General features: G+C 43.4%; 1 non-coding gene across 1 annotated transcript; it reads left to right on the top strand.

Moving 5' to 3' along the window:
• The first annotated feature begins 5,170 nt into the window (after positions 1–5,170).
• LOC114809361 lies at positions 5,171–5,307 on the top strand. The gene has a single exon (XR_003757148.1). It is a non-coding gene; the product is annotated as a small nucleolar RNA SNORA7 (small nucleolar RNA).
• Positions 5,308–16,635: the final 11,328 nt, after the last annotated feature.

Below are 16,635 nucleotides of genomic sequence, written 5' to 3'. Positions count from 1 at the left end.
ACAGAGTAATAATAATGTCGGTATTTGTTAAGCACTTACTATGTGCAGAGCACCGTTCTAAGCGCTGGGGTAGATACAGGGTAATCAGGTTGTCCCACGTGAGGCTCACAGTCTTAATCCCCATTTTACAGATGAGGTAACTGAGGCACGGAGAAGTTAAATGACTTGCCCACAGTCACACAGCTGACAAGTGGCCGAGCTGGGATTCGAACCCATGACCTCTGACTCGATTAGACTGTAAGCCTGTCAAACGGCATGGACTCTCTCTATCTGTTGCCGACTTGTTCATTCCAAGTGCTTAGTACAGTGCTCTGCACATAGTAAGCGCTCAATAAATACTATTGAATGAATGAATGACACCCCAGCCCGTGCTCTTTCCATTGAGCCACGCGCTTCGGAAAGTACAACAGAGCAATTCACTGTGGCAATCCCTGCTCACAGTGAGCTCACAGTCTAGAGGGACTGCATTTTGAGCAACCTGTAAATTCAGAGATGTGAAGTTGTGAGGACCAAAGTTTTGGTAAAGAGAACAGACTGGTGCCATTTCCCCATACACTTCCCTGGACTGAAACTTCCATATCCTTCAAAATGGGGTTAATTGCGTGTATTGTACCAGGCTCTTCTCCACCTCTGAGAAGGCATGAAGTTGGCAAAGGGGTGGGCTTCACCCCTTAAAATGTATATATAGTTTTATATAGTTTTCCTTTATATTTCTTCCTCTATGAGGAACAGCTTGTCCTGGGTTCTAATCCGACTCCACAGTGTACCTGCTGTGTGAGCTTGGGTAAATAATTAACTTCCCTGTCCCCTCAGGACTGTAAGCTCATTGTAGGCAGGAAATGTTTCTGTTATGGTTATGTTATGGTTATACCGCACTCTCCCAAGCGCTTAGTAGAGTGCTATACACACAGTAGTTGCTCAGTAAATACTATCGACTTACTGACTTTGCCTCAATTCCCTCATCTGCAAAATGGGGATTATCTTGTATCTACCCCGGCACTGACTACAGTGCTTGGCACATAGTAAGCACTTAACAAATACCACAATTATTATTATTATTTGAAGAGGATGTCATTACCTAGGTGCAGAATTGACAGTTCCTACAAAACTGTGCACAGCACTACAATCATTTCCTTATCGCAGCGTCTGGTGTTGATTGATTGATTGATTGAGGTTTTGCCTCTTGCCATGCAATCCTTCTGTGACAGCGCCCCTCCATTTACTGCTGGGCGAGGACTGGATTATACCTCCTCAGCGTGGCTGGGTTGAAATGTGCCCCAAAATAAGCCTGGCAGAGAAGAGAGGAGCTGGTGCCCGAATTTGGATAGCGATTCTGTCTTGTGCACAATCGCTCCAGTCTCTGTGTCCCAGAGTATCACAGAGACTGAAGTGGGCACTGAAGTGGGCACACCTGCTGCCAGTTAACTGCTGGCAGTTCATTACTTCCAGCCCAGGGAAAGCCCTATCCATTGTTCTTGTCTGTCCGTCTCCCCCGATTAGACTGTAAGCCCGTCAAATGGCAGGGACTGTCTCTATCTGTTGCCGACTTGTTCATTCCAAGCGCTTAGTACATAGTAAGTGCTTAATAAATACTATTGAATGAATAGATAGTAAGTTCCTAATAATAATAATAATAATAATGTTGGTATTTGTTAAGCGCTTACTATGTGCAGAGCACTGTTCTAAGCGCTGGGGTAGACACAGGGGAATCAGGTTGTCCCACGTGGGGCTCACAGTCTTAATCCCCATTTTACAGATGAGGGAACTGAGGCACAGAGAAGTTAAGTGACTTGCCCACAGTCACACAGCCGACAAGTGGCAGAGCTGGGATTTGAACTCATGAGCCCTGACTCCAAAGCCCGTACTCTTTCCACTGAGCAATGCTGCTTCTCAAGGACAGGGATCTTGTCAAGGAACTATTGTACTTTCTCAAGTGCTCAGTACAGTGCTTGGCACAGAGGGAATGCCAAGCGAATAGTCGGTAGTAAATACTGACTGACTGATATATACAAGAAGGGGAGGGGAGCCATTTCTCTGCATTCAGGAAGAATCCCTAGCTCTATCTTAGACTCTATGGAAGAGTGTGGGCCTGGGAGACGGAGGAGCTGACTTCTAATCCTGGCTCTGCCACTCGCCAGTTGTGTGACCTTTGGCAAGTCATTTAGCTTCTCTGTGCCTGTTACCTCATTCGTAAAATGGAGAGGAAATAGCTCTCTTCCTCTCCCTTAGACTCTGAGCCCCATATGGTACGGGGACTGTGTCAGAGATGACTATCTTGTATCTCCCCCAGTGCTTACTAAAGTGTTTGGCAAATGTTAAGTGCTTAACAAACACCACAACAATTATGGGAAGAATTCAGCTCATTGGTTGGCCAGTCTTTTACCTGTTAAATTCTAGATTTTATTCCGGAGAAAATTTCTGCCTCCATCACAGGTCAATTTGCTACTAGTAACTGGGTCATTTATAAATTTACAGAAGGCTGTTAAAAATTGGAAGTATTTGAATTTAAACAGCAGAAGAGAAGGTAGTTGTTCTACCAAGAAACTATCTTTAGAAGCTAAATATAAACAAATATCTCAGCAGCAGAAATGTCTGTAATTTAAATTTACCTTTAGTATTGAGTGTGGTCGTTAAAGGTCGCTGATAAAGATGAGAATAGAATTCCAGTGTTCCTTTAATGAGAACAGTTTTGCTCACCAACTTGAGAGTTTAGGGTTCTATGATTACTGTAATTCTTTGCTGACACTTTCTGTGATCAAAAGAACACTTGGTTTACCAGTCTGATTTATTACTAACCAAATCATGCAATACTGCTCTCTTACCATGTCAATGAACTGCTTTTGTTCTGTACGGATAGATTATTCTCATGGTGCTTTGCGTGGCTCAAAGAGAGAAATGAATTAAATTGCAATAGTCGATCTTACAGGCTCAATTAGTTTCTCAAGGTGATAAACCCACAATGCCAAAACAAAAGGAGCAGACTTGGAGAAGGAACTGGGAAATATCTCCCAAGTATATAAAAGAAGGATGGTATCAGAATGTTATCTATGCCCATACACAATCTAACTAGGCAGTTCATTTGCCTGCAAAGGGAAGATATTTCATTTTCATTTTCTCTCTTCTGAAACCGTTATTGACCAAATGGCCAAGGATTGGCAAGATCGATCATGTGAGCAGAAGAGACCCCAGTGCTATATTGGTAAAAATGAGAACTCTGGTATTTGTTTCTAATAAATGGTACTTGTTTCTCTAGACCTTAAGCTCATTGTGGTCAGGGAATGTGTCTGTGATATTGTTATATTGTACTCTCTCCAACATTTAATACAGCACTTTGCAATCAGTAAGCGCTCATTAAATTCGATTAACTATTTTTGCGTGCCAAGCATTGTACTAAGCACTGGGGTAGATAGAGGGTAGTCAGGTCAGAAACGGTCCCTGTCCATGTGGGGCTCATGGTCTAAATAGGATTTAATCGCCATTTTATAGATGAGGAAATTGAAGCACAGAGCAGTTAAGTGACTTACCCAAGCTCCCAAAACAGACAAATGGTAGAATCAGGATGAGAACCTAAATCCTCTGATTCCCAGGCCCGTGCTCTTTCCACTAGGCCACGCTGCTTCTCTTCTCTGTTTCTGGGAAGGAAACTGCTAGGATTCTGATCCATCACCCAGCAGGTAAGGGTTTCCTCAGTTGGCAGGTTTTTGGGAGTGCTGCCTCTCCTAATATCTCCCAGTGTAACTCTGGTGGCTTTGGAACCTTCTATGGGCATTCCAAATACAGTTCTCAAAGGTTCTGTGTCAAGTGCTTAGTACAGTGCTTTGCACACAGTAAGCACTCAATAAATACAATTGAATAAATGAATGAATGAATGTGTCCGGTGGTTGGACAAGTGAGAGCTTTTCAGAGTTGAAGTTTTGCTCCCTTCTCTCTTTTTTTTAAAATGGTATTTTTTTTTATCACTCACTTTGTTCCAGGCACTATACTAAGTGCTGGGGTAGACACAAGCTAATCAGTTTGAACACAATCCTACATGGGGCACACATCTTAATTCCCACTTTACAAAGGAGGTGTGAGGCACGGAGAGGTGAAGTGACTAGCCCAAAGTCATACAGCAGGCAAGTGGCAGAGCCTGGATTCTTTGACAGCTATGCTAAATGTATGGATTGAGTTTAATTCTAATTCTAGAAAAAATAATTGCCTCTGGCAGAGGAGAATCTACCCACTGTGTAGCTCTCCAGAGACAGTAAGTGGTGGGAAACCTTTTTTGGTGAAATTCGGCCCCCTCGGCCAAAATGTTGCAGTGAGACAGGTTGGATGCAAAGGGACCCATTGATACCCAGGTGGCTGGAAGAAATGAGCTAATTGGCTTATCCCATCCTTTTTTTATCTTTATGGTAGTTGTTATTACTAAGTACTAGGCACTCTACTAAGCCCTGGGTAGATACTGTCCCACATGAGATTCACAGTCTTAATCCCCATTTTATAGATGAGGGAACAGAGGTTCACAGAAGCGAAATGACTTTCTCAAAATCACACAGCAGACAAGTGGCAGAGCTGGGATTAGAACCCTGATCCTTCTGGCTCCCAGGCCCATTCTCTGTCCACTAGGCCATTCTCTCCCTCCATTACCATGTTCTAGGCAGTGCCCTGAAGGGACTAAGTAATATTAAGAGAACCAGTGTGACCTAGTGGATACAGCACTGGCCTGGGAGTCAGAAGGACTTTGGTTCTAATCTCGGCACTGCCACTTGTCTGCAGGATGACCTTGAAAGAATCACTTAACTTCTCTGTGCCTTAGTTACCTCATGTGTAAAATGAGGATTAACACTGTGACTGTTAATGTGTGGGACAGGGACCGTGTCCAACCCAATTTTCTTGTATCCACCCCAGAGCTTTGTATAGTTCCTGGCACATAGTAAGCACCCAACAAATGCCACATTTATTATTATTGAGGGAAGACAGAGCCTCTTCACCACTTCTCCTGGACCCTGTTGGACCATGATATTTTTGGGGTTGACTAGGGTCAATCACTCAGTAGTAGCTATTGAACGCCTACTATGTGCAGAGCAATCTATCAATCACTGGTATTTTTTGAGTGGCTAAATGTACGCAGAGTACTTTGCTAATCACTTGGAAGAGTACAATATAATAGAGTTGGTAGACAGGAGGGTCCTTTTCTGGGTCGCACTGGAGAGTTTCCAGTACTCTACCAGTCTTGGCTACGGGAGGGAAAGTCAAGCAGAGGCCTGCCCATTCCATTTCTAGCTTGGCCAGTGGCAAGCAAGCGGAAGACAATCTGCTACAAGTTAAAATGCACCCATGCTGGGCAGCAGGGCATGGGAGAGAGTCGAGGACAGGGATTCGAGTTTACTGTGAGAAAGGCGGCAATGGTAAGCCATTTCTGCATTTTTACCAAGAAAACTCTCTGGATATACTACTGAAACGATTGCACATGGAAAGCAGGAAGGTCGGGGAGAGATGTGTCTGTGGTGTTGCTACGGGTCGGAAACGACTCGATAGCATAAGACAAGACAAGACATGCGGGATGTGAATTTAGCTGAGGGAACAGAGTTATCAGTTTGGTTGAATCAAAATAGCTCTCTCCTTGAGATTCATTCATTCAGTAGTATTTATTGAGCGCTTACTATGTCCAGACCACTTTACTAAGCGCTTGGAACGTGCAATTCAGCAACAGATAGAGATAATCCCTGCCCAATGACGGGCTCCCAATCTAAATATGGTTTAGCTCTACCAAAACAAAAAGCAGCGTGGCTTGTGGGAAGTAATGTGGCCTAATGGAAAGAGCACAGGCCTAGGAATCATAGGACCTGGGTTAGAATCCCAGGTCCGCCATCTGCCTGCCGTGTGACTTTAGGCAAGTCATTTCACTCTCTTTGCCTCATTTTCCTCCACTGTAAATTAGGGATTTGATACCTGTTCTCCTTCCTACTCTGATTGTCAGCTCCATGTGGGACAGGGGTCTGGGTCTGACTTGATTAACTTAGGGGTTTCTACCCCAGCACTTAGAATAGTGCTTGACACATAAAAAGTGCTTCACAAGTTCCATCATCATCATCATCATCATGAAAAAAATACTTGGTCCAGAAGGGAGTCAAATATCTGGGATAATTGGAGGGTGGCTGGATGTTTTAATAGAAGGGAAGGGTATCAAGTCAAGTAACGCAGAGGACTGGAGCCATGATATCTCCTCAAAAGCCTCAGCACTAATGTATAGAATAGACATCTGATTTTTAGGTCAATTTGGCAGAGAAATGCATCAGTGCTTTTGATGCATTATCATCTCATGAACTTTTATTGGAACATACCTTTGTGGGGAAGCTGAACATTATAACTGGGATAGAGAAGACAGGATTATTATACATTGCCCACGGCTAAGATATCACTTCAACATCTTTCAGAAGAAATCTTCAGGCAAATATTAACAGAATCATACTTTCAGGGATGAGGTCTTGGGAGATGGAGAGGCTCAATCAAGCAATCACATTTATTGAGCACTTATTGTGTGCAAAGCACTGTATTTAGCGCTTGGGGGAGTACAATATAACAGAGATGGTAGACACGTTCCATGCCCACAGTGAGCTTACAGCCTAGGGATGAGCTTACATTTTAGTGCAACACATGGCTCTAAATTATCATGCTTCCCAGAATATATTTCCTTTGCTAAACTCTAAGATCCTTGAGGGTAGGGGAAGTGTCTACTAGTTTTATTGTACTCTTCTAAGGGTTTAGTACAGTATTCTGCCCAGATTAAATGCTCAATAAATGAACTGATTGATAGATTAATTAGTATGATAGTCAACGGGGGTACTCAGCCACTAGTGACTCGTGTATGTAAAATGAGGATTAAATATCTGTTTAAATACCTGTTCTCCCTTCCCCTTTGACTGTGAGTCCTATATGGGTCAAGGAATGTGTCTGATCTGATTATCTTGTATATCCATCAGTGCATAGTACACAGCTTGGCACATAGTAGGATCTTAGCAAATGCCATTGGAATTATCACTGTTGAAATCTCTCATTTCCTGATTTAGGTGAAAGAGATTGCTTTTGACTGCCTGAAGGTGGGATTTGACCCTAGTCTAGTGATGGATCTCTTTCTTATCCCAAAAGGGTAGCGTGTCTTGCTGATACTTCAAATGACCTCCTCAGTCTGTAAAAATACCTTGAAGATTTGATCAGATAATAATATGGTAGCCTAATTTTATTCATATTCCAGATTCCAGCAAGCCTATCAGGAACATCAAGTATCCTGGGTGTGTATTAGGGATCTCACTGATTTCCTACCTCAACCCAGCCTGCACACCTCACTCCTCTAATGCCAACCTACTCTCTATACCTCAATCTCGTCTGTCTCGCCACCCACCCATTCCTCCACCCACCCATTCCCCACGTGCTCCTTCTGGCCTGGAATTCCTTCACCCTTCATAAATGACAGACGATCACTCTCCCCACCTTCAAAGCCTTATTAAAATCACATCTCCTCCAAGAAGAGTTCCTGATAAAGCTCTCATTTTCCCTACTCCCTTTTCCTTCTATGCTGTCTATGCACTTGAATCTCTACCCTTTAAACACTTGCTATTCACCCCACCCTTTCCCCCAGCACTTATGTACATAATTTATTCTAATGAAGTCTACCAACTTCATTACCACGTATCTGCCCCAGTGCTTAGAACAGTGCTTGGCACATAGTAAGTGCTTAATAAATGCCACTATTAATATTATTATTATACTGCACTCTCTCACACATTTAGTGTCATGCTCTGCATCCAGTAAGCACTCAATAAATACAATTGACTGATCGACTGATTGACCTGCAGAGCTTGGTGTCTTCCTTATAATGGCAAGCATAAATCAAGTGGGGGATCTGCCTAGAAGAAGATTTCTACTAATTTATTTTAGCAATTTCTTGATAAATTAATGTCTGTGATCCCCTCTAGACTTCAAGCTCATTGTGGGCAGGGAAGTCATTTGTTTATCGTTGTATTGTACACCCTTAAGCGCTTAGTACAGTGGTCTGCACTTAGTAAGTGCCCAATAAATACATTTGACTGACTGACTACCAATACACATCCTTGCTATTCCAGTTTTAGAACATTCTTGAGCAGCAACCATGCCTTTGGCGCGTAATGTGTTAATTACCTAATTTATATTTCAAGCTCCAAATTCCATTTGCTCTGAGCAAAAAAAAAAAAAAAAAGACCAGAAAAGAACTAAGAAGAATGATGAGGGGGAAGGGAGAGTGTTGAATAAATGAAGAACAGATTTTCAGTTGCAGAGGTCCAGGAAATGAAAAGCTTATCAAGTTTTAGCTCAAAATAGCTACACCTTTTTGTGGAGGGGCAGGGTCTAATACCATTTTTGAACTGCCCGTTTTCTTTACAATAGGGAGCAATCTGTGCTGAAGGAATAGGTGGTGGCCACTCATATCTTAGAATCAGAAAATAAAATGCCTACAGCTGTGGTATTTGTAAGTATATGCCTCTAAAACGAATAGCTGAGTCATCTTATTACTAATCAATCATATTTATTAAGCGCTTCCTGTGTGCAGAACACTGTACTAAGCACTTGGGAGAGTACAGTCTAACAGAGTTGGGGGAGCCATGTTCTCCTCCCACAAGGAGCTTAGAGAGTACGATTAAGGATCAATAGAGAGTCAGTCACCTTGGAAGAAGGAAGAAAGGAAATGGTGAGCCCCTCCCAAAGTTTATTGGCTTTTCCAATAAACAAGATAAAAGATTTGGAAAGAAGGAGCACCATGGGCAGTTAGTTCATGACAGCAGAATTCAACGTTTATTCCTCTTCATTTTTTTTTCCTGTAACTACTGTAATTTTTCCCCTTTACTGGCACAGCCCTTGAGGAGACCCAAGTCAGTACTTATTGTACCTACATCCTTTCTGTTCTCCCTCTCTCAAGCCTTTATCCTTTTCATTCTTACAGCTTCCTGGATCATTTTCTGATGATGTTTTTTAAAGCACATCATTCCACACCTCAACAATTTCCATTTGTTACCCATTTCTTTCCTAACAGAAACTCCTAACTGTTGGATTAAAGAAACAGCATGGCCTCGTGGCAAGGTCACGGGCTTGGGAGTCAGAGGACATGGGTTCTAATCTGCATCTGTCATGTGTCTGTTCTGTGACTTTGTGGAAATCACTTAACTTCAGTGTGCCTCAGTTTCCTCATTTGTAAAATGGGGATTAAGAAGGTGAGCCCCGTGTGCGACAGGGACGATGTACAACCTGATTATCTTTTATCTACCCCAGCGCTTAGAACAGCACTTGACACAGAGTAAATGCTTAGCAAATACCATTATTATTATTGTTATTATTATTATATGAAAGGTAGCACTTCACCAGCTGGCTCTTTCCTGACTCCTCTCTGCCACGCAGCAGCTCCCCATCTTATCTTCTAAGTATCAATCAATGAATTAATCATATTTATGTAGAAATTAAGCATTAAGTATGTATGTATGTATTATGTAGAACTGCATTAAGCATTTGGAAGAGTACAATAGAACAGAATTGATAGTCATATTCCCTGCTATCCCTTCAACTACCCCTCTCTCTCTCTCTCTCTCTCTCTCTCTCTCAATTTCTTTGCCTCTGACCCATTGAGCTCCCCGGGACCTTTTCCAATGTTCCAATCTGCCAAACCTCATCCCTTCCTTCCATCAAAGTCCTCCTGATGCCTCCGAGAGATACTTTTTCCTGGCTAAACCCTACCCCCCTGTTCCTGACCTCCTATCCTCTGCCCTTAGCAATCAATCCAACAATGGGATTTATGGAGCACTCGCTGTGTGTGGAGCTCTGTACTAAGCACTTGGGAGAGCACAGTACGACAGAGTTGGTAGACACGTTTCCTGAGCACAAGGAGCTTACAGTCCTGATGGAGAGAGCATTCATGTGAATAACAGTTTGAAGAAAAGACAGAGGAGAGAGGTAGGAAGGAACTTCAGGGATGAGAAGCAGTGTGGCTCAGTGGAAAGAGCACGGGCTTTGGAATCAGAGGTCATGGGTTCGAATCCCGGCTCGGCCACTTGTCAGATGTGTGACTTTGGGCAAGTCACTTGACTTCTCGGTGCCTCATTTACCTCGTCTGTAAAATGGGGATGAAGACTGTGAGCCCCACGTGGGGCAACCTGATTCCCCTGTGTCTACCCCAGCGCTTAGAACAGTGCTCGGCACATAGTAAGCGCTTAACAAATACCAACATTATTAATAATATAGAACTGCTGGCAGGAAAATAGCAATACACCAGACATGGCAGTGCAGATACAAGCAGGTGAATTTCAGCCAGAAGCCGTGTGGCCCTGGGCAAGTTAATTCATTTCTCTGTGCCTCAGTTTCCTCATCTGTAAAATGGGGATGCAATACTTGTTCTTCCTCTTCATTAGTCTGTGAGATCCAAGAGGGCCTTAGGTTGTGTCTGATTTAATTGTATTGTATCTACCCAAATACTTGGCACAGAGGGAAAGCATAATAGATAGTATTATTATTGTTATTACTAGCGATTGCCAATGCCCGATCTGTAAAAGAATCTGGCAGAAGATTCCAGTATTACAGTTGTAAAAATCCTTTCATCAGAAAGTCATTCCTTTCAAAGCAATCATAATGAAGATGGACAGAACCTGACTAACAAAAGATGACCTAGACCAGTCACCAATACTAGCATTTTTGCAAAGTGTTTTCAAATTTAAAACCCTATTCTTTCTGAAAATATCCCTTTTTAAGGCTTTAACATTTTATGTTTGGGTTTAACCTAAAGGTGAAATTCATTCTGGAAAATCTGAGTACAATCCATTTAGCTCTTTTAAACTTATGGGAATTTTTTCAGAGTCATTCTCCTAATCTAAAAATAATTCCTTTCGCTGGAAAGTAGTTCAAAGAGTTGATTTAAAGGAAAAAAAAAGAAGTCAGATTTGGCCCAGTTTTAATTCTTCAAAGAATGTTGCTGTCAACAAGTTTGAAAAAAATAAACCTCATAGTTATGACAAAAATGTTTCTAAAATTTACTAGTACATGCACAATAAACGACGAGCAGCGCTAAGTACAGTAAGTACTCAATAAATAAAATTGCTTGATTGACTAACTTTTTAATAGCCTCATTACATATGGCACATGTAATTTTCCACCCCAAACATTCCACACTCTGCCAGAGACGTCTCATTTTCCTTTGAGAAAGAAGGAAGCACTCCAAGGTGGGCAAAATCTCTTCACCACCAGGGTCTTCCCTGAAGAGTTTCTTGAATAGCACGTGCTGACTCCAGGGAGGGACCGAGGAGACGATCCTTACTCCGAGATCCTGGGCAGACTTCTTCTGACCTGTGATGACCGGGTCCTTCGCCTGATCTGTGTGCGCTCATCATATTCTTACCTTTGTGTGTGTGAGTTTTAACTCTTTTAATGTTATCTCCTTGATCTATCTTTAGGCAAGGTTTTTGAATTTATTGCAATAATAATAATGCTAATCAATCAGTGGGATTTATTGAGTGCTTACCGTGCACGGAGCGCTGTACTAATGGCTTGGGAGACTAACAATATGACGGAGTTGGTGGACACAACAAATTTACAGTGTGAGTGGGAGGCAGGCATTAATATAAACAAGTAAATTATGGATAATATGCATATTATGGATAAGTGCTGTGGGGTCAAAGTTGGGTGGGTGGTGAAGCAAGGGAACAAGTCAGGGCAATGCAGAAGGGAGTAGGAAAAGAGGAAGGGGCTTAGTCAGGGAAGGCCTCATGGAGGAGATATGCCTTCAATAAAATTTTGAAGATGAGAAGAGTAATTGTCTGTCAGATATGAAGAGGGAGGGGCTTCCAGGCTAGAAGCAGGACATGAGCGAGAGGTCGGCAGTGAGATGGATGAGATGGAGGTACAGCGAGCAGGCTGGCGGTAGAGGAGGGGGAGTGTATGGGCTGGGTTGTAGTAGAAGAGCGGCGGAAGTGGGCAAAGTGATGGAGTGCTTTAACGCCTATGGTAAGAAGGTTCTATTTGATGTGGAAGTGGTAGTTAGCAGTATTTGTTAAGCACTTACTATGTGCTAAGCGCCACACGAAGCACCGGGCTGGTTACAAGATCATCAGGCTGGATATAGTCCCTTTCTCAAAAAGGACTCAGAGTCCTAGTAGAAGAGAGAACAGATATTGAAACTCCATTTGCAGGTGAGGAAACTGAGGCACAGAGAAATGAAGTGACTTGCCCAGGTTTACGCAGGAGTGAGTGCTACCAAAACTGGGGTCACAACTAAGGAGGGAGACGTGCTTTTGGTGAGTTAGGGGTTCGTTTCCTTGCCCTTTATCTCTTCACCCACCAAGAAAAAGTACAAAAAAAGAAAAAAAATAGGACTGAGTTGCTGCTTATTTTAAAGTCTTGGCTGTGAATCTGCCACATTAATTGAAGCACACTGGATGCGTAAGATGGGAGTAGTACTTAAAAATCGGGGGGCGGGGGGCAAATGTCTCCAAGGCAACCATTGCCTTGGCACCTATAGTGATTAATAATAATCAGTGCACTTGTTAAGCACTTTGTGCCAAACACTGTACCAAGACCTGGGGTCGATACATGATAATCATGTTGGACACCGTCCTTGTCCCAAGTGGGGCTCATAGTTTGAGCAGGGAACGTGTCTGTTTATTGTTGTACTGTATTCGCCCAAGCGCTTAGTACAGTGCTCTGCCTACAGTAAGTGCTCAATAAATACGATTGAATGAGAAAGAAGGGAGTGGGTTATAATCCCCATTTTACAGATGTCAGTCAGTCAATCGTATTCATTGTCATTTGTATTTATTGAGAGCTTACTGTGTGCAAAACACTGAATTAAGTGCTCCAAAGGGTCCAGTATAACAATAAATAGATACATTCCCTGTCCACAATGAGCTTACAGTCTAGATGAGGTAACTGAGGTGCAGAAAAGCCAACAATCAATAAATCAAGGGCAATTATTTGGGGCTTACCGTGTGCAGAGCTTTATACTAAGCACTAGGGAGAATGCAATACGATTTTACCTGCCTATAGAGCTTACAGCCTAAAAGAAATTAAATGACTCCCCTCTGGACTGTGAGCTCCTGTAGGCAGACAACAGGCTAGGAATTCTATTATACTGTACTCTCCCAAGGGCACAGTGCTCTCTGCCCAGTAAGTGCTCAGTAAATACAGTGGATTGATTAATTGTCCAAGGACACAGAAGGCAAGCGGCAGAGCCGGGATTAGAACCCAGGACCCCTGACTACAACGACTCTCCCTTTCCACACTAGGCCATGCCGCTTCTTCACCCGTGGTCCTGACGGCCATTTTCATTTCTTCCTCTTGGTGTCAAGATCTTCCTGGTGGCTCAGCTGGAAGAGCCACTCTGTTCTAATCCCGGCTCTGTTTGAATCCCGGCTCTGCCACTTGTCAGCTGTGTGACTGTGGGCAAGTCACTTCACTTCTCTGTGCCTCAGTTACCTCATCTGTAAAATGGGGATTAACTGTGAGCCTCACGTGGGACAACCTGATTACCCTGTATCTACCCCAGCGCTTAGAACAGTGTTCTGCACATAGTAAGCGCTTAACAAATACCAACATTATTATTATTATTATTAGTATTAATCGCTCCACTCCAGACTGGTCTGTCTCTCAGTTTCTATCTCCCAGCTAGACCGTCTTGTCTTTGCTTCATTGGATCTGTCTATGGCTAGACCATATTGTTTGAGATTTTGTTTCTGTGTACCCTTAGGCTATTTTTTTTGTGTGTTTCTGTGTATGGCCAATCAATTAATGGTATTTACTGAGCGCTTACTCTGTAGAGAGCACTGTACTAAGTGGTTAAGAGAGTATATTATAAAGCAGAGTTGGCAGACATGTCCCCTGCCCACAGTGAGCTCACTCTCTTAGAGGTCTGGTCTTCTTACTTCCTTTCTCTGCGCAACAGCCGTTGGCATATTGTCTCATCCATTTTCCTCCCGTAATCTGTTCGGGTAAGATGTGATGCAACGAGTATCGCTTCGTTGCTCTTGGACTGACTGCATTCCAAGACCTCATTTTTGTCTTGGCATGTGAAGTTAAGTCTGACACACAGGTAGCGCTGATGGAACTATTGAAGAATTTTTATGTGGTGTCTTTGGTAAGTAGAGGAAGTCAAACGCATCATTTCTCTCAAGATTTTCATTTTGATGTCATGTAATAGTACCAAGCTCTAGTTCCATTTCCCAAAGGAAAATGATTCAGTTTTTGATCTCTGTTTACCCAGGTATCCCTTGGCAGAGTATTACCAAGGTTGCAGAAGTCGAGTCAGATTTCCATCTTGGGTTGACGATGAACCTCTAGTTCTAGGTTGGGGCTTTACAGTCTTTTTAAGAATTTTTTCCCCTGTGGTCTTAATAATAACAATAATAGTATTTGTTAAGCGCTTGCCATGTGCCAAGCACTGTTCTAAGCACTGGGGTAGACACAAGGTAATCAGGTTGCCCCCCATGGGACTCACAGACTTAATCCCCATTTTACAGATGAGGTAACTGGGGCACAGAAAAGCTAAGTGACTTGCCTAAAGTCACACAAGTGGCACCCCCCCCCACATACCTTTTGTTTTGTACCCCAAGTCCTCCCTCATAGACACTCACTTGGCCTCTCACGTCCAGAGAAATGATTACTCGCTGGAGCTAATGGAATCGAGCAGCAGTAGCCAAAGCAGGTGACAAGAAAACCTGCTTGTGCAATCGCCTCCACAGTTGGCTTCCAGGAACTCATTTCTCTGGGACTGTGGAGCTGCTTCTTGCTAAATTCCCATCAAAGGCATGAAATCCAGGGAGACTGGGGGCCCCAGCAGCTGAGAGCTGGTCCCTTTTGCACTTGTTGAGGTTGAAGCGGCTCTTTTTTCTTGCTAGCTTTTCTGGGGTGTTTGCCCCCTCTGAGTCCAGCACGCGGTGACTTGACCAATTCTTTCTTTTCCCCTCAAGAGAAATCCAAAGGACTTTATGCCCAATCTCATTAATTCTCAAAGAGTATTTCTAATACTTATTTTGCAAATGGGTAAACTGAAATACATGATGTCGTTTCTCTAAAATGATTCGGGGCAAAATTATGAAAGGAAATTCATTTTCCTTCATCCAAGTACGGGTGCATTTAAACCATGATGTAAGAATAATATTTAAAGTGCCATTTGAAGAGTTTACTCTATGCCACATACTGTACTAAGCGCTAAAGTAGATAGAAGATAATTAGGTCGGACTCAGTCCCCGTCTCACAAGGGGCTCGCAAGCTAAGTCCGTGGCTTAGAGGAAAGAGCGCTGGCTTGGGAGTCAGAGGTCATGGGTTCTAATCCCGGCTCCGACGCTTGTCAGCTGTGTGACCTCGGGCAAGTCACTTTACTTCTCTGGGCCTCAGTTACCTCATCGGTAAAATGAGGATGAAGACTGTGAGCCCTATGTTGGACAACCTGATGACCCTGTATCTACCCCAGCGCTTAGAACAGTGCTTGGCACATAGTAAGAGCTTCACAAATGCCAACATTGTTGTTGTTGTTAAGTCGAAGGAAGACTAGGTATTAAATCTCCATTTTCAGATGGGGAAACTGAGACAATTCAGTGACTTGCCCAAGGTCAGGCAGTAGGCAGATGGCAGAGCGGTGATAGGAACCCAGGTCCTCTGACTCCCTAGCCTGTGCTTTTTCCTATAATAATAATAATAATATTGGTATTTGTTAAGTGCTTACTATGTGCCAAGCACTGTTCTAAGCGCTGGGGTAGATACAAGATAATCAGATTGTCCCACCTACGGCTCACAGTCTTCATCCCCATTTTACCGATGAGGGAACTGAGGACCAGAGAAGTTAAGTGACTTGCCCAAGGTCACACAGCTGACAAGCGGTGGAGCTGGGACCACATGGAGAGAGAGATGAAAGCAGGATTCGGAGCGGAAGGAAGCATTCATTCATTCATTCAATAGTATTTATTGAGCGCTTACTATGTGCAGAGCACTGTACTAAGCGCTTGGGACGAACAAGTCGGCAACAGATAGAGACGGTCCCTGCCGTTTGACGGGCTTACGGTCTAATCGGGGGGAGACGGACAGACAAGAACAATGGCAATAAACAGAGTCAAGGGGAAGAACATCTCGTAAAAACCGATGGCAACTAAATAGAATCGAGGCGATGTACAATTCATTAACAAAATAAATAGGGTAACGGAAATATATACAGCTGAGCGGACGAGTACAGTGCTGTGGGGATGGGAAGGGAGAGGTGGAGGAGCAGAGGGAAAAAGGGGAAAATGAGGCTTTAGCTGCGGAGAGGTAAAGGGGGGATGGCAGAGGGAGTAGAGGGGGAAGAGGAGCTCAGTCTGGGAACGCCTCTTGGAGGAGGTGAGTTTTAAGTAGGGTTTAAGTAGGGAAGCAGTGTGGCCTAGTGGAAAGAGCATGGGCCTGGGAGTTAGAGGACCTAGGTTTTAATCCCTCCTCCACCACTTGCCTGCTGTGTGACCTTGGGCAAGTCACCTAACCTAACTTCTCCGGGCCTCAGTTTCCCCATCTGTAAAATGGAGATTTAGACTGTGAGCTCTACATGGGACAGGGACCGTGTCCAACCTGATTAGTTTGTCTCTACCCCAGTGCTTAGTACGGTGCCTGGCATATAGTAAG

This window comes from Ornithorhynchus anatinus, chromosome 2 (genome assembly GCF_004115215.2).
Source record: "Ornithorhynchus anatinus isolate Pmale09 chromosome 2, mOrnAna1.pri.v4, whole genome shotgun sequence".
NCBI classification, from domain to species: Eukaryota; Metazoa; Chordata; class Mammalia; order Monotremata; family Ornithorhynchidae; genus Ornithorhynchus; species Ornithorhynchus anatinus.
This window is presented reverse-complemented; position numbering and strand designations above follow the sequence as displayed.